The 24618-nt window shown below is 45.2% G+C and overlaps 1 protein-coding gene across 4 annotated transcripts in view; it reads right to left on the bottom strand.

Moving 5' to 3' along the window:
* The window catches only part of Pknox2 (PBX/knotted 1 homeobox 2), a 268938-nt gene extending 263949 nt beyond the window's left edge, over positions 1–4989 (bottom strand). For all 4 annotated transcript variants that reach the window (XM_026404555.2, XM_077796969.1, XM_026404558.2 and 1 more), the window contains exon 1: positions 4904–4989. The gene's annotated coding sequence lies outside the window, so the exon portion shown is untranslated. The remainder of the gene's footprint in view (positions 1–4903) is intronic.
* Between the last annotated feature and the right edge of the window lie 19629 nt (positions 4990–24618).

The raw sequence follows: 24618 nt of genomic DNA, 5'->3' as shown, positions 1-24618 counted from the left end.
ACAGATGAAGAAAGCAAGGTCTAGCAGCTTGGAGGACCCGCTGGAGTGGTGCAGCCCCGCAGTAACAGGGCATAAAGCTACCAGTCCCCCAAATTCCATTCTACAGACTAGCTCAGCATGCTGACCTGCCAGCCTCAATTATCACCCGACCACTTCCCTCCCTCCCTCCTTCCTCCTTTCCCCATCAGGTATTAGATTTAATTAAATTAGCAGAGCCCCATCGCAACAATCCTGGCCATGTTGCCTGGATAGAACCCAGCAAGCGCAGCTCCTCCCTCTAAATTCAGCTTCTCAATATAATTCAATCTTCAATAAGTCACGGATCTCATGTGAAGTGTCTTATACAAAGCATGGTGTGTTGGCTAGACTCAAGGCTCACGGTGGCTCGAGATGATTTCATTTTCCATGTAACTTCCTCTGTTTTTCCTCTGCGGCATCGTTTTCTCCCTCTCCATCCTGGGATCTACATTTTGTTTGAACCAGACACTTCGCTTCACATGCAGTCAACCTCCAGCAATTGCATCACACATTTATATATATCTTACAGCATCCAGTCCTTGTGCCACCCAGCATAGGAAAAAGGAAAACTTATAACAGCATTTCGCACCCTCCTCCAACTAATTTAGAAAATGTGCTCCGGATTAAATAAATCAGAAACAAAAGTCTGAAATTGGAGATAACATTTCTGAAAGGTGGTGGTGGGGAGCTAAATAAATAGCAAGGAAATCTTGCAACATGTTGGAAGCCTATAAATTTTATTGGTTGTTTCTTTAATAAAAACAATTTCAGTTGCTAACAACACAGTATTATTAAGCCTCTAACATTTAAAAATCTAATTTGCCCCTTCTCTGTGGCTGTTTATGTTGCATGCAGCATTCAGGAAGGATAAGGAAGTCAGGTTAGGTTAGGTATGGTTCCTAAATCAGGCTAATAGAGACCCCTTTAAAACACAGCCTTTTTGCTTTCTAGGTATGTCTTGGTCTCTAATGAGTTACAGCTCCCAGTTGAAGATGGACATGGCAAAAAGAAATTGAACACACACTGCAGTGCACCCATAAACTTCAAGGCCAAGAGAGAGGTGGTATGTTTCCAGTTAAACTAGAACTCCATGAATTCAGGATTCTCCACTCACAAGACAGTAATTCTCCTTATTTCATCACTAACTTACTTCAAATGTGTTTATACAATTTATTGCTACTGAACTTCCAGGCAACTGGTGTAGAGTTAATGAAACCCAGCTTGGAGAAGCTTTGAGCTTTGAACAACTAACCACAGTTTAAATGGTTATGACATGCGGTCAAAGCCACAGCCCGGCCCCACTGCAGTTTCGGTGTTAGGATCTAGTCAAAAAACCTTGTCATCTCACCTTTTGCGCCAAATAGATTGAAAAAAGAAAAAGCACTGAAAAACAGCCTGCCTTGTTCCTTCTCAAGGTTCCCATCATTTAAACACATTTATCTTACTGAATGCAAGGCAAAACCCCTCCCCCAGTGCCCAAGTAAATATTTTAGTTGCAGTTTGAATTGGCAGGGGGCTGAAATCCTGAAATTCAGTTTGGGTTGAATTGAGTGGGTCAGGCCTACCTAAAGCAATGTGGTAGGGGGCTGTTAGGGAAGCACGGAGGGACATTTAAAGCCAGAGCCAGCTAGAGAGCCCCCAAAGCAATATAGGGATGTACAGATGAAACTGGGCTGGGAAAGAAGTAAAGTCATCTTTCTGAATTACTGGGGCATTGACTTTTATTAATCCTCATTGTCACATGGTGCCCCCTCCCCAGGCTTCGTTTATGTGGGAACTCCAGCAAGCTCCTTCTTGCTAAACAGGCCCATTTTGGAAGAGTAAAGGGGAGGTACTGGATTTGTCACTGCTGCACAATAAAAGCCCCTTTTGAAAGCAGCACTTTCATTAACTTAAAGCAATCTATAGACTTAAAAGCACAGAGCAGTAAACTCCGAGAAAGGATCATAAAACAGCCAGTCTCAAGTTAGGTACACTTCAGTGCAATTTGCACGAGGCATTTTACTGGGAGCGGTGGTCAGGGCCCATCTCTCTCCAGTAACCCCCTGGCCCTTATTCGGAGCAGCTCCTCTTTCTCTCGGCTTTCATGCCTTTCGCGCTCACAAAGGGGAGGCGGTGACCGGGGAGTCTCCGTGGGGTCACGGCTCCCTCCCCACCCCCCAGGCTCTCGGCGGGAGAGAGCGCACACGAATTCCAAGCCTGAAAAACAACAGCCTTGGAGCTCTGCCGCCGCGGCGGTCGCCGCGCCCCGGCCCGCAGTGGCCACTCCTGGGTCGCGCGGCTTCTGTGTCCCCTAAGGGCCTTTTGGCTCTCCCAGCCAGGGGTGCGAGGGGTGCGCGGGGCTGGAAGGGGACCGATTTAAGATTGCAAGGAAGAAATCTCAAACCTTCTTCCCCTCTACCCCCCGCACCTCCAACACACTCCCTGGCCAGAGAACAGCCTCCCTTCCTGGTCCGGACTTCCCACTCCGCACACCCCCGAGCTAGGCCGGAGAAGCGGGGATGCAGCTTGAGTGGGAGTGCCTGAGTCCAAAAAGGGAAAACATCCCCGCCACCACCACCACACACACACAAACGTACATGCACACCAAGGTCCAGGGGCCTCGGAAAGGCCAGAGTAGCAGAGTAAGCAGGAGGGCTAGGGGATGGGGCTTTGGGTAATACATCATGTTGTGTTTAAACAGTATCATTTCTCAGATTCGGGTGAGTGGGAAAGTCGTTTAAATCTGCTAAAATGAGAAGCTTTGGGGTTCCACCAGTTTGGAGAGCGTTTAAATTCCTAAAAGCCAATACTCTGGAGAAGTCCGAAGACAAGTGGGATGAAGGTAGGGAAACCCTAACTTCTTTCTCCCGCTGGAGCAAAACATTGCAGCAGTAATCGGGCTCGTAGGCTTCCCAGCAGCGCTTGCCGGTGTACAGGCGGCGCTGAGATCTGGGCGCCAGAGTTCGAGCCCGGCCTGCCCTGGAACGCAGTCGCGACTCTTCCGCCCAAGGTGGCAGCTCACTGCTAGCGCTTCCCCTTCCCCCCATCGCAGGCCGCAGCCCCCCTCAGGCCACCAACACCCGCCTCACCGCCTGGCCCCGCAGACCCAAAGTGCATCGGGAATCCCGCTGAGCCACCAATATAGGGTCCTCAGATCTACTCCAAACCCCGCAAGGATACCCTGTCGCTTCCCCCAGAATGTCTCTTAATTCGTCCGCTTCCCAGAATCTCTCTCCTAGGACCGAATCTTGTGCGCCCCAAACGCTCTCCTCCTCCAGATTCGCGTTCTGGGAGAAGCGGCGGACATTCGGGGCTCGCCTGCCAAGGCTCAGATCAACTACTTTCGTTGCTTACCTAAACGCTTTTCCACCCGCGGACCTTAAGGAACCGAACACACAACCCTCCCCTATCTCTAATAGCCTGGACCCCAATAAAGAGTTATTCCTGAAAACACCACCCGTCCCTCCGATTCTAGCCTCAAATTTAACCCCGGGCCCCCGACTCCTACCTCCAGCCCTCCGCTCTGGCCGGCATGTAAACTACCCAGCGGCCCTTCAATCCTGATTCTGAAAACAGCTTGAATCCCATAACCCAAACTCTAGCCGGCCTTAAAGCCCAGCCCTAATTCAGGGCCGATTCACAAGCCCCCTCCCATTCCCAAACCAGGTCTCCCCACCTCGCGGGAACCCCGGGATCTCCAATGAAGAGCCCCCAGAAAGGGCGGCCCACTGCGCGGGTTTCTTTCTCGGGTCTGGGAGCCAGGAGAGCCCCCTCGCCTAACCCGAAAGAAACAAACTTTGCGCGGCAGACTCTGGACCCTGCCCCATCCCCCTCAGCTTTCTGTTCTTGGGCGCTATCCGTCTCCTCCCTCCCACCCACCTTTTACGATTTCATCCCCTAGTTCTCGAACCAGGAGCTCTCCCTATTTCCAAGCTTCGCCACTGGCCCCTACGACTCCCTTTCCCTTACCAAAAAGCACCCCAACAATCCGCGGGAAGCCAGTGACCCTACAAATTCTCGCTCCTCCTCAGGCTAGGGTCTCTGAGCGTGGCCCCTCGGTTCCCGGCTTTCCTGACCCCACTTGCGTTCCCCTTTCCCCACTGATTCTCCTGCAAACCTCTACTCGCCCTGCCTACCCAGGCCAGGCACCGCTGGGGAGGACGCAGCCGCCGTTTCTTGACTCAACCACCCGGCCCCAGTATGGGGCTGCTCCGGCTTCCAGCCTCTCGAAGCCAGCTCCAGGCTGGTGACGCCAAGTAAGCGCCGGCCAAAGGGCTCCTGAAGCCGGGAGAAAGAGGAACCTAGAGCCGGCCCACGGTTCCCAGCCTCACCCCGCGGAGAGCCTAGCCCAGAGCCGCTTGCGCCCGAGCTCTGGCCCCTATTCTCGGGTCCCCGGGTGCTCCCGGTGCACAGCCTCCAGCCCACCCGCTACGGGGTCTTGGGCCCGCGGCGGTCCGGGTCCTTGCATCTGCGGACAATGAGCGCCCGGCCACCGGCTCGAGCCCAGCGAGGCGGCGGCGGCTGCGGGGCTGCGCTCTGGCCCGGCCAGGGCGCAGGCGGGCCGCGCGGCTCTCGCCGCCTCCTTTCCCGGCCTCGCCGCCCCTCGCGCTGCTTCGCTCCGCGCTCTCCCGGCGCTTCCCTAGCTTCTCTCTGCACGCTCCCGCCGTCCCTCTCTGCTCCTTGCCTCCCTCCTCCCTGCTGCCTCCCTCTCTCTCCTCCCTGCTGCCTCCCTCTCTCCCTCTCTCCTCCTTGCCCTGTCGCAATGAATAATACTCTGGCTTGGGGACTGGAATAAAACACACGCGCTCTGAGGCAGCCGCCCGCAGCAGCAGCCGCCGCCGCCGCGCCGCCGCCGCCGCCGCCTGCAAAAGCGTCTCTGACATGGAAATGAATGACAGCTTACCTGATGCCAATCTTCATCAGACTGACACCGGCGTGACAACACAGCCTATACTTCCCAGCACTGCTCGGGACGTCAGCGGCACAGGGACCCGCCCCCCGAACCCCCCCCTTAGCACACCTCCCCTCTCCCCACTCCCCCTTTCTCCCCACCCCCCCCTATCACCCCCACCCACTCCCGGGCCCGGCCGCCTGCAAATCGAGGAGCTGCTGGAGTGTCTCCCTCTACTGGAAGCTCTGCTTAAACGTCAGGCGCGGGCCCGCTCCTGATGGCTGGGAGGCAGAACCGCGCAGGGAAAGGAGCCTTAAACCCTGAGGTTGCCTCTGATGGGGAGGGTAGCGGATCCCCGGGGATTTAGGGCGCACCCACCCATGCCAAGTCCTTTTAGAGAACCCAGGGCAGAATTCCAGGACATCCGGTGCTGAGGGGACCTGAGATGAGGTGAAATTTTCTGTGGACCTCAAGAGAACTCCCCAGAAAATATGAAACTTGAAACTGGCAAGAAATCCTTTCCTCCATCACTCACTCCCCCCACCCATTCCTGCCTGGCTGGCCTCATTTTTATGATTGCATTTGAATAATTCTCATTACCCTGGCCCCAGAAAAGGTGCTCAGTTGACACTCTGGTTAGTTATTCCTAGTCTCAAGAGCTTTTTCTTCTATGGGCTTCCTGGGGCGATGGATTCACCAAGGGGGAGACAATGTAATGGGGTGGAGCAGGGGAGATATAAAAGAGAGTAGAGGCTTTGTCTGCAAGCCTGTTGGAGCCCCGGTTATTTTTCATTCTAAAAAGTCCTTGGTAAACTCAGTGAGTTCTGGGTGTTGGAGTGCAGTAATGTAAAGGGGGAGACCAGTGGGGCTCTTTCATCTTGGGCTTGCTGGGGTGGATTCATCTGCTTCTGGGAAAAAATGGATTCCTCACCTAAAAGCATTCTACAGAAGAAGACCAAAGCAAGCATGTGTAGTCATCATGTGCCTCCATTCCTTCAACCAAGTTGACAGTCTCACTAAGGACCAGGTACAGGCATGCAGACACCTACTGAAGCAGGCACACTTACTCCCACAATTTAGCACAAGGCCCTCTCTACAATCAAGAGACAAAAGAACCCCTCGCCCTCTGCAGAGGAGCCATTTCAGCCAGGCAGTGACTGATCCTCTGACCCCAGACAAGGTAGGGGTCCTGAATAAAGCCTAGACAAAGACCCTAATGTCAGGAAGGACAATAAAAAAATGAAACCCCAGCCAGGCAGGCCAGGTTTTCAGTAAATAATCTACCCCAAGAAGTTGAAGGCTGCCCCTTAGTCAATTTTAAGTCTCTGGGTTACCCCTCCTCTGACTCAGGCATGGGTAAAGATGAGAGTTATTAGATTCCATGGCTTAGACAAGGCAACTGAGACTTTGCATCACATCCCAAATATGATACTATTTGTCCAGATCTTCTCAGTATCTCTAAATTCACCCTCTGAAGTTCAGAGGAAGAAACTCTTCATCAGTAGCCTTGTTATGGATAGAGTTGAATCTTCTCGCCTTCGTGTAGATTTTCCAAAGACTTCACTAGGTGGATTTATGTCACCTCAGCCTCTGATGTGTGGTCAGAGACTCTGGCTGCTGACAGCATAATCGCTATTATATATTATACATTGTATAATGATATAATAATAATGAATGCACTTGCCCTTTTTATGTAGTACAGTAGCAGCCAGATTTGCTGGGGGTCAGGCTGTCATAAAGTCCCAGAGGGAAGCCTGCTTCAGATATTGGGGGAGGGGAGATCCATTTGGCCCTACCCAGTACCCTTGGAGGGAGGCTTTTCTTTCTTTCCCAGGGCTCCTAGTGAGTTGCTGAGCCTGAAGAGTCAGAGGGAAAATCAGGCTGAATGTAAATACTTAACCCCATCAGAGAGGTGTCAGTGAGCCATAAATAGTACTACAGGCAACAGCTATGCATCACTGATTCACACTTATCACACCCCTCATTTTCTGGAATCCAGTTCAATGCCCAGCTCTTTCTTGAGATGGCAGATCCATGGCCACGAGCTATTAATTTGTGGAAGTCTTTTCAAATCTGTGATTGCCACTAAAACCCTTTTGGTGCTTTAAAATGCATATTGTAATTTTAAGCCAATGTAGCTTGCTTTGCAGTTTGCAAAAGCTTTAAAAATTATTATCTAAAATGTAGCAATCCTTTTTATAATCATTCAGAGCAGATATTTGCACTGCCCCCTCTGGTAGCTCAGCTGTGTGCTGGTGCTAAGGGTAAAAAGGAGGGGCAAAGAGGCCCCAAATTACTGCTCTTATCATCAAGCTGCTTTCATTCTACTGGAGGGAGACAAAATGCCCATGTTTAAACATTGAATAACAACAATGCAGGTACAATATAACTAGTTAGTAATTAATGATCAAATGAGTTGTCAAATTCCATGGTTCTGCATCTAAATCTTGGCTCTGTCAGTAAGTAGAGAAGGGAGAGAGTGGAACTTAAGTGTGTAGAATTTGGTCCAGATACTGTACAATTTCTCCTCCATCATCCTTTTAGAATGAATAGACACATGCATGTCATAACTCATCAATATAAACCATTGTAACCAAACAGGAGATCTTATAAATCCTAGTCATCACATCTACATGTTAGAGTTCCTCTGCTTGGTTCTGGGCTCTCTTCTCACTCCACCTGTGCTTTGTTTGTCTTTAGGATAAGAAGTCCTACCAGCCCAGATTGTCTCCTCTGAGCTCCAGATATGCACAATGAGCCATCTGAATCCTGCTTGTGTCACCCTATGAATACAAATTTAAGACCTGCATGTACTAGACTGCTTGGGCTGCATAAGAAAAGCTCCCAGCCTGGGTAGCTTAAACATTTTCTCAAAGTTCTGGAGACTGATCAAGGTGTCAGCAGCATTGAGTCTCTTCCTGGCTTGCAGAGGGCACCTTCTTTCTGTGCCCTCCCATGGTCTTTCTTCTTTGCACACAAGCAGAGAGAGGGGGTTCTGTTGTTTCTTCCCCCTCTTCCAAGGACTTGGTCCTACTGAATTACAGTCTGTCTTATGACTTCATTTAACCTTAATTACCTCCCTAAAGGCCCTATCTCCAGACAGTCATATAGGAGGCCAGGTCTTCAACATATAAATTTGGGGGTACACAATTAAGTTTCTAACACATCCAACTACTAATTCCCTTCATTCTCAACTTAATTATTTTTAATGACTTGATATATTGTGAGGTCCTGGAGGATGGAGACAATATCTCATTTCATCTTAGGGTCCCTAAAGCCTAACACAGCACCCAGTCTAGAAAACATATTAAAGAAATGCTTGTGGATTGAACTGAATAAAACTTATTTCTCCATCTTTGCCCCAGTCCTAATTGAGGGATTTCTCACCAGTGGCTTGGAATATTTTAATGATTTCCTACCTGGTCTAAAGAACTCTCTACCATCTTTCTCGCCTAAAATAAAGGTGGGATCATAGCTTGCTTTCCTCTCAAAATCCTCATTACCTACAAGATTTAGATTAAAAGTTTATTGGGTTTATCAATGAGTCAATGGATTAAGAAAATATAGAATATATACACAATGGAATTTTATTACAAAAAGAAGAATGTGATGTTGTCATTTGCAGCAACATGGATGAACTGGAAGACATTATGTTAAGTGAAATAAGTCAGTATTTATCAGAAAGATAAATACTGTATGATCTTACCTATATGTAGAAGCTAAAAAGTTGCTGTCAAAGAAATATTGAATAGAATAGTGGTTACCAGAAGCTGGGAAGAGTGTGGGAGAGGGAAAAATGGAGAGAGGATGGTTAATTGGCACAAGGGTGCAGTTGGATAGGAGAAATGGCTTCTAATATTCTTTATAGCACAGGAGGAAAACTTTGATTGGCAACAATTAATTGAATATTTCAAAATATATAGTAGGGAAGATTTTTAATATGCCCAACACAAAAAAAAAGTGATACAAAAAAAGCGATACATATCTAAGGTGATAGATTTGACAATAACCCTGAACTGATTGTTACATATTGTACATATACATTGAAGTGTCACACTATAGCCTAATAAATACATCAACCACTGTATGTCAATAAAAAATAAAAATGTACTTTTCAAAAAGTTTATTGGGTTAAGCTGAGCACTGTAGTGCACAAATCTATAATCCCAGCAACTAGGGAGACTAAGGCAGAAAGATCACAAGTTTGAGGCCAGTTCTAGGAATTTAAAAAGACCTTGTCTCAAAATGAAAAATAAAAAGTGATGAGTATGTAGCTTAGTGGTAAAGCATCCCTGGGTTTAATCCCCAGAACCAAAAAAAGAAAAAGAAAATGGTTTATTGGATCTTATGATAAAAAGAATGGCCTTGAATGCTACATTCCTTAGCCTGTCCTTCAAAGTCATTCTTCTAATCTAGCCTGATTTCCCTGCTAATCTGCATTCTTTCCAGTGGTTTGCAGTGCAAGGACTTCCTGCATGAAAAGCCCCTGGGGAACTTCATTACAAGTCAGGGTTTCAAGTCCCATTCCTAGAGAAAGCTGGTCTGGAGAAAGACCTGGGAATCTGTATTTTAGAAGCTGCTATAGTATAGAGTTTGGGCTTGTCCATTCCAGCCCCAGCATACACCCTGTGCTCTCACCCCTGTAAGAAATATTTCTTTAAAGCTTTGGGGATTATATTACACCTATATTATAGAAGCTGGTTCAAGACATGACCCAATTAACTGCCTATTCTGTACCCAGAGGACAAGTTCCATCCCCCTGCTTCAGAGGTAGTCAGAGGTAGGAGTGGGGTGGGAGAGCAAACAGGCTTTCACTGGCTTAAGTTGTTTCTCCAACCTTGAGATTCCACTCCTCCCAAAATTCCATCTGCGTTTAAGACTTGACTGAAATACCACCTCTTTTCAAAGTGACCTTGTATTCCCCACTATCTTATAGAGGCACCAGGTCCTGGCTCAGATCTTCACCATATCACAAAATAGTGATCTGGAAAGTTACTGATACTCTCTGTTTCTGCATTTGTAAAATGAAGATGATAATAGAACCCCACTCATGAGACCATGGGGATTCAATAAAATCATGAATGTAAAGAGCTTAGCACAGTCCCTGGCACATGGGATGCTCTTCAATAAGTGGCAGCCATTAGGTTTAATAGCCCTTTACCCAGGGCTGCCACAGCACTTTGCCTGTGCCTTTATTATAGTGCTTATTTAATTGGCCTGAGGAAGGGAAATGTTGTTTACTGAGAATGCTATGACAGGCCCTGAAGGCTGTAACACAGATAGTGGGAACAAGGAAAAGAGAAAGGGGGTTGCTCACTTTCTACCTACAGCCTCCTTCTTGACCATGGACCCAGGTGGAACTATGGTGCTGGGGGACTTGGGGCCAGGGGAGGAAGATTCAGTCCTTGATGAAAAGCATAAGTGTTGAGTCCCTGGAGAAAGGGAGGAGGACAGAGAACAAACCTGTGCAGTGCAAAAATTCTGATATTATAAATCTTTCGAAAGATAGAGCTGCAGAATTCTGCTGAGCTGGAAACCAGGATGTCTAGGCTCCTTGTCCATCTCTGAACCTTCCTTTGTTCCTTCCTTTCTTCCTTCCTTCCCTTCAATCCAGGGAAAGCCTGTTTGCTCTCCCACCCCACTCCTATCTCTGACTACCTCTGAAGCAGGGGGATGGAACTTGTCCTCTGGGTACAGAATAGGCAATTAATTGGGTCATGTCTTGAACCAGCTTCTATAATATAGGCGCAATATAATCCCCAAAGCTTAAAAAAATCTTTCTTACAGTGATAATGCACTTTGGGAAGATTCTTGCCACACTGCCTTCTCCCCAGGTCTCACTTCTAGGCACCTCCCTACCCCAACTACATGCATGCATGCATGTGCATATGCACGTGCGCACGTGCACACACACATGCACAATCAGATTCTCAGGTGGGAGCTGCTCAACCTCAGCTCCAGGTGAAATACTCTGGGGAGGGGGGCAGGTGGCGAGGGGAGGAAAGTTTAGAGTTCCAAATTCCTTCCAGGTCTTCACAAGAGGTGGGAAGTAACTTTGCCAATTTGAAAGAATTAAGAGAGATTGGGGGAGAAAATGACTCAACTGTATTTAGGAAAAGAAGAGAAAATGCCATGTTTTTCAAAAAAAGAGCCATTTCTGGAAAATGGGATTTCAAGGGTTTGGTCACAAAAATATGAGAAAGAATATATAGATCTGTGCTGACTAATAAAGAAGCCACTGTACTAAGCACTAAAACATGACTGGTTCAGTCATGGGTTGTCAGTGTAAAATACAGAATGGGTTTAGAAGATTTAGTATGCAAAAAATATTTCAAAATGCCTCATAAGGAATTATTTTAGGAGCCAGGTATTGTGACTCATGGCCTATAATCCCAGCTCCTAACTACTTAGGAAGCTGAGGCAAGAGAATCACAAGTTCAAGTCCAGCCTGGGCAACTGAGCAAAAATAAAATTTTTATAAAAGAGCTTGGAGGGCTGGGGATGTGGCTCAAGGGGTAGCGTGCTGGCCTGGCTTGCGTGTGGCCCGGGTTCGATCCTCAGCACCACATACAAAGATGTTGTGTCCACCGAAAACTAAAAAATAAAAAAAAAATATGTTGGTGCATTTAGAATCTAATAAAGATGGCCCAGCCAATCAATGAGAAGAGATTGGGTACTTTAAAAAATAAAATAAAGTAAAAAAAAGAGCTTGGAAAGTAACTCAGTGGTAGAGTGCTTGCCTAATATGACAAGGCCCTGGGTTTAATCCTCAGCATTGAAAAAAAGAGATAAAATTATTTTATGTTTTAGATATCAAAATTATAATGTTTTAGATACATTGAATAAAATATAAATAGGTTACTAAAATATTTCATCTGTTTCTTTTGTATTGTAAATGTGGCTCCTAGAAGTTTAAAATTACATTGTGTCTTACACTCTATTTTTATTGATGCCCCCCTTCTGGGCTTCATTTTTTTGTCCCTACACCAGCTATGTTTGGATGCTGAAACCTTCAACATCTATCATGTATCATTCTGCTCATCGGCTCTTCAATCCTTCTGCTACCTCCAGCCCCATATACGTCTGGTGAGCAAGGGGAGATCAGCAGAACATCAGTGCCTCCCTTGTACTGCAGAGATCTGAATAACTCACTCCCTGCTCCTGCCCAGTGGAGTGTCAAAACTTCTTTCTCTCCAAAAGTATTCTCCAAACTGTACTGGAGGGCCTTGTCCCCCATCATCCTCATCATCATCATCACCATTGTCACCCTGCTACCACCATCCATCCCTGGGGCCCACCCTCTCCCTCTTACCACCACATGGTCACCACCTCTCACAGAATCACTCTGCATCCTTCTGCTTATCCATTGGACCATCTCCCACCCACCACCACCACCACCCCCATCCCCAGGGGTGAATTCTGCCCATATTTGTTGCCTTTGATGCTGCATTCAACCTCTAAGCCCTCCTGAGCTGAGGATTTCACACAGCTGGCTCCCAACTTCATCCTGGCAGCCCACACTGCAGGGCCTGAGGAACCCAACAACCCCACGAATAGGTGAAGGCTGCACTTCCCACCAGAGTGGGTCCTGTCTTATCACAGTATAAGTGAAGGTAATGAAGGGTGGCCATATGAGGCAGCCAGGAACCCCAGCTAATGCAACATGGGGGGTGTAGTTTGCTTAGCAAAGAAAAACAAAACAAAGCAGCAACAGCAATAATAGTTAATAGTCGTTGATTATTTCTGGGTGCCAGACAGAGCTAAGAGGCTACTGTACATGCTCATTGCATCTATGTGAGATTTAGGTAAGTGGAGGAGCTTGTCACCAGGAGTGAACTCAAGCAGGTGACCTCCAGAAGCCACACTCCAAATCACTACTCTATTGCCTCTTCATCCCTCTTCCTGTCCTCTCATCCACTCACTCATCCGCTGATTCACTCATTCAACATGCATACCCTGATGGCCTCTAAGAAACTTACCAGTTCATTGGTTCCCATAAAGCAGAGAGACTGGCCAGGCATGTGGTAGGCCTTGAGGCTATAAAGATGACTAAATCACAATCCCTGAACTCACAGAGATCTTACAGGTTTTCAGGGACCAAGAGAAATGTGGAAAGGCCAAACTCTGTCTTCAGATTCCACTCTCACTTTACAGCAGGGAAATCAAGGTCCAGTCAGAAGGGCAAGAGAGGGGTGAACTTCAAGTCTCTGCTGACTTAACAGGCAAGGAAAAGACAGCTTGGATTCTCAGTCCAACCCAGAGGTTTGCCTTTCAGCCCTGCCCAGCCTGAAGATTTTGCAGACATATCTTGTCTTGGTTGGTTGCACAGACTTCTTGACAGACTCCATATGCCTTTTTCTGCTTCATCCCCTTTGGCTACTATCACCATGCACAGTGGCAATGTTCACACCCAAATGGAAACTCATCCCCTCTAGAAACTTCTAATTCAGGACACCCATATCCTGTATCCTTCTGAGTTTATGCATTCACATTTTCACTACAGCAGGATGCACTTGTATGCTGCCTTATACATGTTCAAAAATTTCAAATATGTATGCATTAGCTCCCCAAACAGCTCTTGAACTTCATAAAGGCTAGGACTAAGTGTTTCTTTTATACATTTCCTTCTCCTTCCTGGTCTCAGCATTTGGTAAAAATCTCAGCCTATTTGAATTGGCTAATGAATGCTAATGGCTTGACCTACTGTGCACAGCTATGATTGTGTGTGTGCGTGCATGCATGCATATGTGTGTGTGTCTTGTCTGTTTGGGTACTATCCTGGACTAGTATTCATAGCAGGGGTGTATGTGTGTGTGTGTGTGTGTGTGTGTGTGTGTGTGTGTGTGTGTCAGTGTAAGCATACACACATGGATGTGTGGATGAATCCTCTAGAGATTATGGTTAGAGAAGCTTAGACACACACCAGCACAATCCATCAATTTCCAGACATTATCTCTCATGATAATTTCCTGCCAAATCTTTGAGTTGCAATTAAGAAAGTAGATAATTTGAAACATTTTCCTCTGCATGTTGAGATGGATTATAATCCTAATTTGATAAAGACTCTTAATGACTCATTAGCCACCCTTGGCTTCTCCTCAGGTCAGCCAACTTCCCAGGCACTGGAGGCAGCTGGCAGCAGAAAGATGGGACGCTCAGGTCATTACACGTTATTGCTTCGGCAGCTCTAAAACAAAAGGACACAACAAAGCCGCAACTGCGCTGTCACTCTGGAATTCTCTTTCCTTCAGCTCCTAGATTTGGGCTTTGATTTTCTTTTCCTGGCTTTGAACAAAGCCTCTAATTTCCTGACAACCATAACTCTCTTCCCAGGCTACTCTGCCAGAGTGGCATTCGGTTCACTGAGGTCCCTTCTGTGTAGGTAGTGGTGCAGAGACCCCATTCCCACCACAGTTTGTTTTTTTGGGTCACAGTCCCCAAGTCCAAAGGGTGGGGATCCCTAGAAGGAATGCAATTTCAAGTTTTTAATACAATAATCACATAACAGTTCCTTTCCTGCCTCTGTTGAGCAATGGTCAGAAAGCAAAGATGTCTAGAGGTTCCCTGTTCCCTTAGTTTCTGACAGGGTGGCATCCTCTTCCAGCCCCAGGCTTAGATAATTAGATGTTCACAGAAGACAAAGTCATGGTTTCCCTTGAGTCACTCAGTAGAGAAACCTGCCTCTCAGAAAGTTCTCACTTATTATGTGGACTCCTATGGACACGTGTGCAGCTGCAAACACACACAGCACACACTTGTCACACCCAGGCAAGGAGGACACACATAGACACAGTCACACTGGCAGATGGTCACACATACACATAGTCACACAGACATGTGCACAGTCTCTCAGCCACACAGTCTCAATGATACATGGTCACATAAAAACCATGTCTCCGGGTGTGGTGGCATACACCTGTAATCCCAGTGGCTTGGGAGGCTGAGGCAGGAGGATTGCAAGTTCAAAGCTAGTCTCAGCAAAAGTGAAATGCTAAGCAACTCAGTGAGACCCTGTTACTAAATAAAATACAAAATAAATAGGGCTGGGGTGTGGCTCAGTGGCTGAGTGCCCCTGAGTTCAATCCCTGGCACAAAAAAAAAAAAAAAGATGTCATACACATATGCACAATCACAGAGAAACACAAACACAGGATCACAGTAACATGGTCACATGGATATATGAATATGCATTCACATGGCTACACAGTCATACAGATACACAATCCAAAAGTCAGACACATGGTCACAGTGTTACACAAACACAGACACAGTCACACAGACATGCAATCATGCTGTGCAGATGCAGGGTGACTAAATGTATAAGGACTTCTCTGAATGGTCTTAACCCTGAGCCCAGGTAGGGAAAAGGAGTCTTGGTCAACAAACAAACATCTATCTTTATCAAATGCCTTCTATGTGTCAGGCACTATACTGGATGCTAGGGTACCGTGATGCTCAATGGGATGGGTAAGTTAGCAATCACCCAACAGGGTTAGACAGCGTGGCTGCATTCTGAGTTGGAGCAGGGTGAGGGGTGGCACCCTGAGTCAGGGTCACCTTCTGAGTTCTAAATCCCTTCTTGTCCTACCCTACTCACATGTGCTCTCATCCCTGTCCAAGGCTCACTCCATCCCTCTATCACAGAGTAGGTTCAGGGTGGGATAAAAAGCCTCCCCCTACATCTTACCCCTCCCCTGTGAGTTTGATCAATGTGACAAATTCAGGACCCTTGAGGCCATCCCCTCTACCACCCACCCTCCTTCCTTCCCAATGAGCCTGGGGAGATCTGAGCTGAGGGCTGATGGATAGCCCTGTCTTATTGTTCCAGACTCCAAATCCAACAGGGGCCTAGGAGAGCTGTATAAATCAGCACTGGGGCTGGGCTCTCACCCTCACAGTGACTCAACAAGAGGAATGGAAGGCAAGGAACCATAAAACTGTCTATGGGCCAAGTTGTTTCATTTCAAGTCAGGGCCAGGGAGAGAAAATGTTTGGTTCTTGGGAGACAGACTCACTTGAACAGGATGGATAAGCCAGTGAAGGTCTACAGGTCTGGATGCTCAGAGACTCATCTTTCTTGCAGGACAGTGCATGAGCCTGTCTGAGTCACTCCTCATCTCTGGAGACCCATCGCTACAATACAAGAGGGGTGGGGATGCTCATGTTCCAAACTGTGATAGTGTTTGGAAATACTCTCTAGTGAGGAAGGAATATTCTTACTCCATATGACTGATAAATCATAATTTTACCTTCTCTGAGGTAGAAACATCTGGGGGCAAGAAAAGGGAAAGGGGGCAGTGGGCAATGCTGGGTAAGTTTTAGCTATGCAGCTGTGACTGGAAAAAGCAAGAGTTATTCCCACTTGATTTATGTAGGCATTTATTGAGCAGCTACTGTGTGCCAGGCATGGTGCTAGGTGCTGGGGGCACAGAGCTGCATGATCATGTGGCCCTGCTCTGAAAGTACTCTTAGTCTACTAGGACAGACAAGGAGGCAGACTCAGTGGCATGTGATTCCTTCTCCTTCTCACATGTTCCTATATCAACATAAGTAGCTACAACAAATTCTTGCATCGATTAGTTTCCTTACTTTTCTCCCCTCCCTAGATGGGAACTCCTTCAAGGGAGAAAGGAAAAGGAACAAATATTTGAGCACCAATTATGCACTGCCATTTGACAATTGACAGTCATTTTATCTCCACCGTAATGGTTAGTGGTATATTTGATTATCCTTATTTTATAGATGAGAAGACTAAGGTTCACAGAGGCTAATGAGTCAAAGCTAGAGACTGAGAGACCTGAGACTCAACCCATGGGACTTGAGCTGGACTGAAGTCCATGTGACTCCAAAGTTCATGTTTGTCTCCCACACACTGCTCAGAGGCTCACTCACCAGAGCTACAACTAACTTAGAAGATGTTGCTAATACAAAGTAGTTATGGTATAGATATGAAGTGTCCTCTAAAAGCTCATGTGTGAGACAATGCAGGAAGTTTCAGAGGAGAAATGACTGGATTGTGAGAGTCTTAATCAAGTCAGTGAATTATTCCCTGATTAGATTAACTGAGTGGTAACTGGAGGCACATGAAGTGCGGCTAGAGGAACTGGTTGATTGGCGGTGTGGCTATGGGGTATATATTTTGTATCTGGAGCTGGACTCTCTCTCTCTGCTTCCTTATGTGAGCTGCTTCCCTCTGCTTCACTCTCCTGCCATGATGCTCTGCGTCACCTCAAGCCCTGAGGAATGGAGCTGGCCTTCTCTGGACTAAGACTTCTGAAACTGTGAGCTCTCAAATAAAGTTTTCCTCCACTACTGTTGTTCTGGTCAGATCCTTTAGTCACAGCAGCTAAAAAAAAAAAAAAAAGAAAGAAAAAGCTGACTAAGACAAAAGTGGAGGAGAAGGGGCACAGGAAAGTATGGCATTAATACTGGGGATGGAGGATCAGGGAAGACCTTGCATAAGAAAGGATAAAGGATCTGTTTCAAAGAACAAATTTGCCCAAATGACAAGAAATGGGAAATCCATCTAGGTGGAAATGACATGTGTCCAACAGTGTGGGGCACAAGGACTACCTTCTCAAATCCCGGGTTTATTTGAAATCTACCCCCCACCCCCATTCCTCCCATCTCAGTCCTAAAAAAACAGAAACTCAGGCCTTGGTTAAGAACCACACAGACAGCAATGCTGCTTGGGGCCTGTAGCACTGATGGAATGGAAGGTGATCTTTCCTGGGACTTGATAACTTCCACAGGGGTGGGATCCAGCCTGCTTTGCCCACAAGTATAATACCAACACCTAAAGCAGTGTCTAATTTTGGAAGAAATGAATAAAACTGGCCAAGGAAGAGGGGGGTGTTCTCTACCTCTGTGTCCTCCCATAATGTTGGTAAAACTGGACAAAAGGAAACCCCTCCCTCTTGGGCTCAGGGAAACCAAATGCCCCACAAGCACCGAAATGGAGCCAGTAGAGGTGAGGCCCAGAGTCCCGTGCAGTGGGTACAGGCCAGGTCTGCCTGTCCTGCCTGCTCTGTGCCCTCCTCTCCACCACAGGAGCCAAAACCAGGACCTGCACTCAGAGAGCAGGAGCCAAGCAGCCTCTCTATTCTCCATTTTATGCTAAAGGGACAGCAAGAGTCTGATGGGGCAGGAGACTGAGGAACACCAGTATTTAAAGGAAAACATGAAAAAGAAGAGCCTACAAAAAGAAGAAGAGCCTACAAGAGAAACAGAGGAGTGCTTCGAGTGCTGTGAAACCCAGGATGACACCAGCCAGCCACCTGCCCACCTTCTTCTCTGATGTGTGGCTGTCACCCTACGAATCCACAGCCCAATCTTCACAAACTGCAAAGGTATTAATCAGTGAAAAAAAAAAAAGAACGGCAAAGGAAAAAACAGTGGACTAGAGAGTTTCATAATGGTTTTTCTGAAAGAATGAAGAGGGAAGAGTGGTAACTGGCTCAGCAGGGAGAAGTCACAAGCCAAAAGCCTGTGGCAGGGGCTCATCCACTCTGCAGAACCCTGAGGGGGGTGGTCTTTGAAGGCACCAAGCATTGTGGCCTTGGAGTCATGTTCCAGGCTGGACAAGGGGACATTGGTGGAAAATCTGTTTATAGAAGAAGTCTCCTCTCACCCCACAACCAGGCAGCCAGTCTCCTCTGCTCTCCTCATCACATCCCCCCCAGGAAACAAGAGTTTTTCCCATGGGGAAATTGATTAACAGCAATATTATACTTAAGAATACCAAATAGGGATGGATGTGGTGGCACATACCTGTAAACCTAGCAGCTTGGGAGGCTGAGACAGGAGGATTACAAGTTCAAAGCCAGACTCAGCAATGGTGAGGTGCTAAGCAACTCAGTGAGACCCTGTCTCTAAATAAAATACAAAATAGGGCTGGGGGTGTGGCTTAGTGGTTGAGTATCCCTGAGTTCAATACCCAGTACCAACAACAACAACAACAACAAAAAAAAAACAAGTAGGATGGAAAGTAAAGAGAGTTAGGTAGAGATCTGAATGCTAAACTGTCAGCCCTTCGGTCTTTCCTCTGGTCTTGCTAGCAACCTCCCCAATACCACCAACCCTAGCCAGTACACTGGAAGAACCAACAGGCCCAGAGACAACTGCAGCTATCCCCAAGGGAAAGGGTGGCTTGCCACTTGATTGACGTATGTCCACCAGTCAACAAACTAGCCCAATCACATATCAAAATTTCCCAAATCAACTTTTGTTCCTTTCTTAAATATGAACAAATAGCCAAGGATCACTCAGTGTATGTGTAGTAAGCCTCAAATATGGAAAAGGAAGACTGAAGTAAACAGGAAAAGGGAAGATCTAGGGGGAATAGAGAGTTTACAAAGAGCAAAAGAAATGTTCATAAAGAGCATTAACACTTAAAAAATACTTTTCATCAAAAAGATAAAAAAAGAAAGATTGTATTCATAAACAAGAAGAGATTATAATTGGAAAATTTTTTAATTTAAAAAGCCTCTGGGGGTCTGGGGGTGTAGCTTATGGTAGAGTGCTTGCCAAGCATGGGTAAGGCCTGGGTTCAATCCTCAGCATCAAATACTAAATAATAAGCAAAAAGCCTCTGAATTAATAACTAATTTTGTTTCCAAAAATTCAATATAAAGCTTAGAAAATAAAGTTGAGGAAATCTTCCAAAGAGTGAAATCAAAAGAAAAAGAGATGGATAATAGGAGAGAAATAAAGGAAACACAGTCTCCTGACTAGTCCAACACAAAGAAAGAATAAGATACATATCACCAGCATTATTATGACATTTTAGAATACAATGGATAAGAAAAAGTTTCTAAAACCTTCCAAAGAGAAAAACACAGGTAAAAATTAGAAAGTATAAAAACAACATCAAGCTTTTTAAAAAGTAACATCAAATGTTAAAAGATAAATGCCTTGGGGCTGGGGATATGGCTCAAGCGGTAGCACGCTCGCCTGGCATGCGTGAGGCCCAGGTTTGCCCAGGTTCGAGCCTCAGCACCACATACAAACAAAGATGTTGTGTCTGCCGATAACTAAAAAATAAATATTAAAAATTCTCTCTCTCTCACTCTCTTTAAAAAAAAACACATGGTAAACTTATTAAAAAAAAAGATAAATGCCTTCTCAATCAGAAATGAAATGCTTTTAATTTAAACTTCTATTCTCAAATAAATTATAAGTCACATATCAAAGTAGTACAGTAGTGGGGCTGGGCTTGTGGATCAGTAGTAGAGTGCTTGCCTAGTATGTGTGAGGCACTGGATTTGATTCTCAGCACCACATATAAATGAAAAAAATAAAATAATGGTATTGTGTCCATCAACAACTAAAAAGAAATTCTTTAAAAAGTAGTACAGTAGCAAATATTCAATAACACAAGAAAATTACCTCATTAGCACCCTTTCTTGGAAAGTTATTAAGAGAATGAGTTTTGTAAAATTAGATGATTGTCCAACAGGGAATGTGGGAAATTCTGAAAATAGGGGATCCAACACAGGAAGGCAATAAAAGAAACACTCAAAATGATAGTAAGCTTCCTTATGCAGTGGTACAGGCCTATAATCCCAGCAACTCATGGGCTGAGAGAGCAGAATCACAGATACAAAGCCAGCTTCAGCAATTTAGCAAGGCCCTTAAGCAACTTAGCCAGACCCTGTTGCAAATTAAAACATAAAAGGACTAGAGATGTAGCTTTGTGCTAACACACCCTGGGTTCTATCTCCAGTGCCAAAAAAAAAAAAAAAAAAAGTAAATAGAAGCTTCTGGATGACAGTTGTACAGCATTCTTATAAAGCAGTCAATCCAGATAAAAGTAAACAGAAAACATGGATAATAGGAGGGGTAATTATAGGAGAAAAAGATAAGCTCAAATGTATGGAAAATAGTTTGGTAGGTATATAGCAAAAAGCAAATTCACTTTTTTTTTTCGAGTTTCCCACATTTGCAAAAAACAAAACAAAACTATAAGTAAATCTGGAGATCAGATCAGTTAAGAAAAAAAAAAAAGAGGCAACTATTAACTCCAGGAAAAAGAAAGCAACCCCAGTAAAAAGATACATGGTCACAATGTACTACTTGATTCAGTAGTAAATACTATTTTAGTCATTAGCATATAAACATCAAATATGAACTGAACAGAAAAAAAAATTACATTAAAGAGATAAGAGGGGAAGGCAGGGATGGAATTGAAGAAGAATAATGTAGGAGAGCTGAGTTCTCATCTACCATGGCAGAAATTTTCTAAAACTGGCATATTAAGTAGCAATACAAGGCCAAGCACTGTGGTGCATGCCTGTAATCCCAGCAGCTTGGGAGGCCGAGTCAGGAGGATTTTGAGTTTAAAAAGTCAGCCTCAGCAACGGTGAGGTGCTAAGCAACTCAATGAGACCCTATCTCTAAATAAAATACAAAATAGGGCTGGGCATGTGGTTCAGTGGTCGAATGCTCCGAGTTCATTCCCATACCAAAAAAGAAAAAAAAAAAAAAAGTAGCAATACAAGCATATTTTTAGAAAGTTATATATGCAAGAGAGAAAAGAGCTTAAGAGTTAATGGTGACTCCCTTAGGGAATTGGATTTAGGTGTAGGGAGGGGTGAGGCAAAGCAACAGCTAACTTCCAAACTATGTATATGTATTCTTTAATTTAAATAAAAATTAAGTTCTTTTATTTTTAAGCATATATGGCTCACAATGTTCAGCTGAGCTCTTCAATGTATAAAATCAGAGATGACTGGGGGCCAAGGCTCTAAAACAAACTGATGCACTTTTATTTGAATATTCACTGAGACCCCCCCCCCCACCCTCCCCCCACCTGACCCAGTGGCTGATGGCGAATAGTACTCAAAGTTTAAGAAACCTGATCCTGGCCCACAGTGTGGACATTACAAGGAATTTTCAAACATACCATGATATTTCATATCTGTGCATGTGGGCGTCTTTGATTAGGATGCCTCAATAAACAAACCTCCCAATCCCCTCACATGGTAAAATTCTCTTTGACCTTTAAACACTTCTAAGCCATCACCTCTTCCAGAAAGCCTTCTCAGATGCCTCCTTTACAGAGAGTTATTTTCCCTCTTTTGGCCTACCCCTGACTCCTCTGTGTCTATGACTAGCAAAGCATCCACCACTCCACGTTTCAGTTGCAAATAAGCCATGTCTCCAACTAATCAGTGATTCTCTGTAGCTATGGACTCATGCAGCTTATGCTGCAGGATGAACAACCATCAACTCTTGGTGGCTGGCCACAGAGACAGAGCACTGGTCTCATTACGTATCACCTTTGGCTCTGGAGTCTCTGCATATCTTCTCTTCATTGTGGAACCTGGCTAGAAGCCCCGCCCTGCTCTGGCCATGCCCCTCTCCTGGGGAGACAGAAAAGAAAAGCATAGGAGGGACCACAAAATGTCCTTGAAAGCCTCTGCTCAGAAGTGACACATATCACTTCTGCTCAAATTTCACCCACCAAAGTGAACCAAGTGAAGTGACAGCACAGTTAAGCAGAATCCTTTCACAGGAGAGGCTGCTCGTAGTTGGGCACGCTAATACCATGCAGTCTGCCTAGTGGTCCACATCTTATTTTTTTATCCTGGACCTAACACAATGCCTGGCACTGAATACGTTCTCAGTGAATCTCTATTGAATCAACTGAATTGTCCGATAGTAACAGCCTGAGACACAAACCTGAGAACAGGAGATCTGAGAGGGGGAAGGGGCCTGCTGCAGAGCCACAAGGACTTCAGCACATGGAATGGCACTGGGCTCAAAATCAAGACACCTGGGTCCAGTTCAACTTCTGAAGCCATTCCACCTCTCTGGAATCAGCAAAACTTTGGGTACCAAAACACAGGTAGAAAGAATCCAGTCCTGTGTTAGATCCACACAGGGGGCTGTAGTTCACAATAACCTATTACATATTTTATAAATAGCTAGAAGAGAGGAGCTCAAAGTCCCCAAACACAAAGCCACAGTAAGGAAATGTTAATGAAAATGGAAATGTTAATTACCCTGATTTGATCAGTACATATTGTATACATATACTGAAATATCACACTGTATCTCATAAATATGTACAATTATTATGTGTTAATCAAAAATTTTAAAAATGTTTAAGGAGATGGAAACATTTATTATGCTGATTCTATCATTATACACTGTATACATGCATTGAATTATCAAGCTGTACCCCATAAGTTTGTATTACAACTAAAATAACAATTAATTTCTAAAATGAGGACCATGAACTAGACAATCTCTAGGGTCCCTTCCAGCTCTAACCTCTCAGGAGACTATCACATGACTCTCTAGGCCAGGATCCTTAGCACCTGTGCCAACCTCTCAGCTTTTATCTGTCTCAGCACTCAGATCTACAATTTAGAAGAAAATAAGCTCCCAAGTCACTTCATGTGCCACATAAATCTCTGGAAACTAAAAATTCACTCATGTCAACAAACGACAATGCAACTATATTTTTTAAAATGAGTATATTTTCAACAAAAAATGTCAAGTGGCAAATGCACTTTTAAGCAAAGCATTAGTTTTGAGCACATTATTCTAGATATAGAGAATCCAAAGTTACATAAAAGCTACTTGTCATGATGTTACAGAGGGGTGCTTACACATTTCACTGATCCATATTAAGTTCAAGGTCACAAATGGAAATGAGCACATCAACTGAAACTGTCTTGAACTTAGTAGGAATTTTTTTAATGAATGAATACCTATCCTGGTCCCTGGTGGCACTTTGTGGACACTGAAGGCTATCATTCCAATGCCCATCCCCCTGTACCTGGTGTTTATTTTTGAAAGCTTTCAGAGAAAAAAAAATTAATCTAAAAAGGGTTGAGGAATCTTGTGGCTAGTGAGCTGATATATAAAAGAATTATTTAGCAGATGCTGGATCCTGAGCCCTGGGTTCTCATCACCAGAAGGCCAAGGCTGGGATAACCCTGTTTGATCACAGAAACTTGTACCTTTAAGTTTCTACCCATAAATCATGAATGCCAGCCCAGGTGTCCATCTGTATCAGAGCATAATAGCAACATATACAGAGAATTTCTCATATTCCAGAGCCATCCATGTTCTTTACGTAGGTCAACTAACTACCACAGTAATCCCAAGATATGGGTACTGCTGTCATATCCATTTTACTGATGGGGGAATTGAAGTACAGGAAGACTAATTAACGTGCCAAAGGTCACATATTCAGTGGCAGGGCTGGGCTGTGAATCCAAGCAAGCTGGCTCCAGAGTCTATGCTAAAATCACCTCTACATTATACCTGCTGAGCAACTACATGCTGCCAAATGAGTTGGGTTTATTCTGAGCATAGATATAGTCTGGAACCCATAAGTATATCATCAACTCTTTTATCCTCAAAGACCCTCCCTACCCTGTCCCCACAGCAACCGAGGAGACTATGGATTTTACCCTCTAATTGTGGGTACAAAGAGAAAGATGAGTATGACTTTGGCTCCATCAAACACCAGAAAGTCCAATTTTCCAGGCAGATGCCTGTCTGTCCTCATCTATCTCCAAGTTTCTGACTTGGTGCCTGGTAGAATGGGGGAGGGGCTTGACAAAAGTTAACCTTTCCAAGGAACAGCAAGGTCCTTCTTCTAGTCGCCACAGCACTGCAATCCCCAGGCAAGGCTCTTTCCTGTAAAGACCAATCAATACTGCCCCCATCCCACATCCCCACCCTTTCCTGCTCCTGGGTCTATAACTGCT

This window comes from Urocitellus parryii, chromosome 4 (assembly GCF_045843805.1).
Source record: "Urocitellus parryii isolate mUroPar1 chromosome 4, mUroPar1.hap1, whole genome shotgun sequence".
Taxonomy (NCBI): Eukaryota; Metazoa; Chordata; class Mammalia; order Rodentia; family Sciuridae; genus Urocitellus; species Urocitellus parryii.
This window is presented reverse-complemented; position numbering and strand designations above follow the sequence as displayed.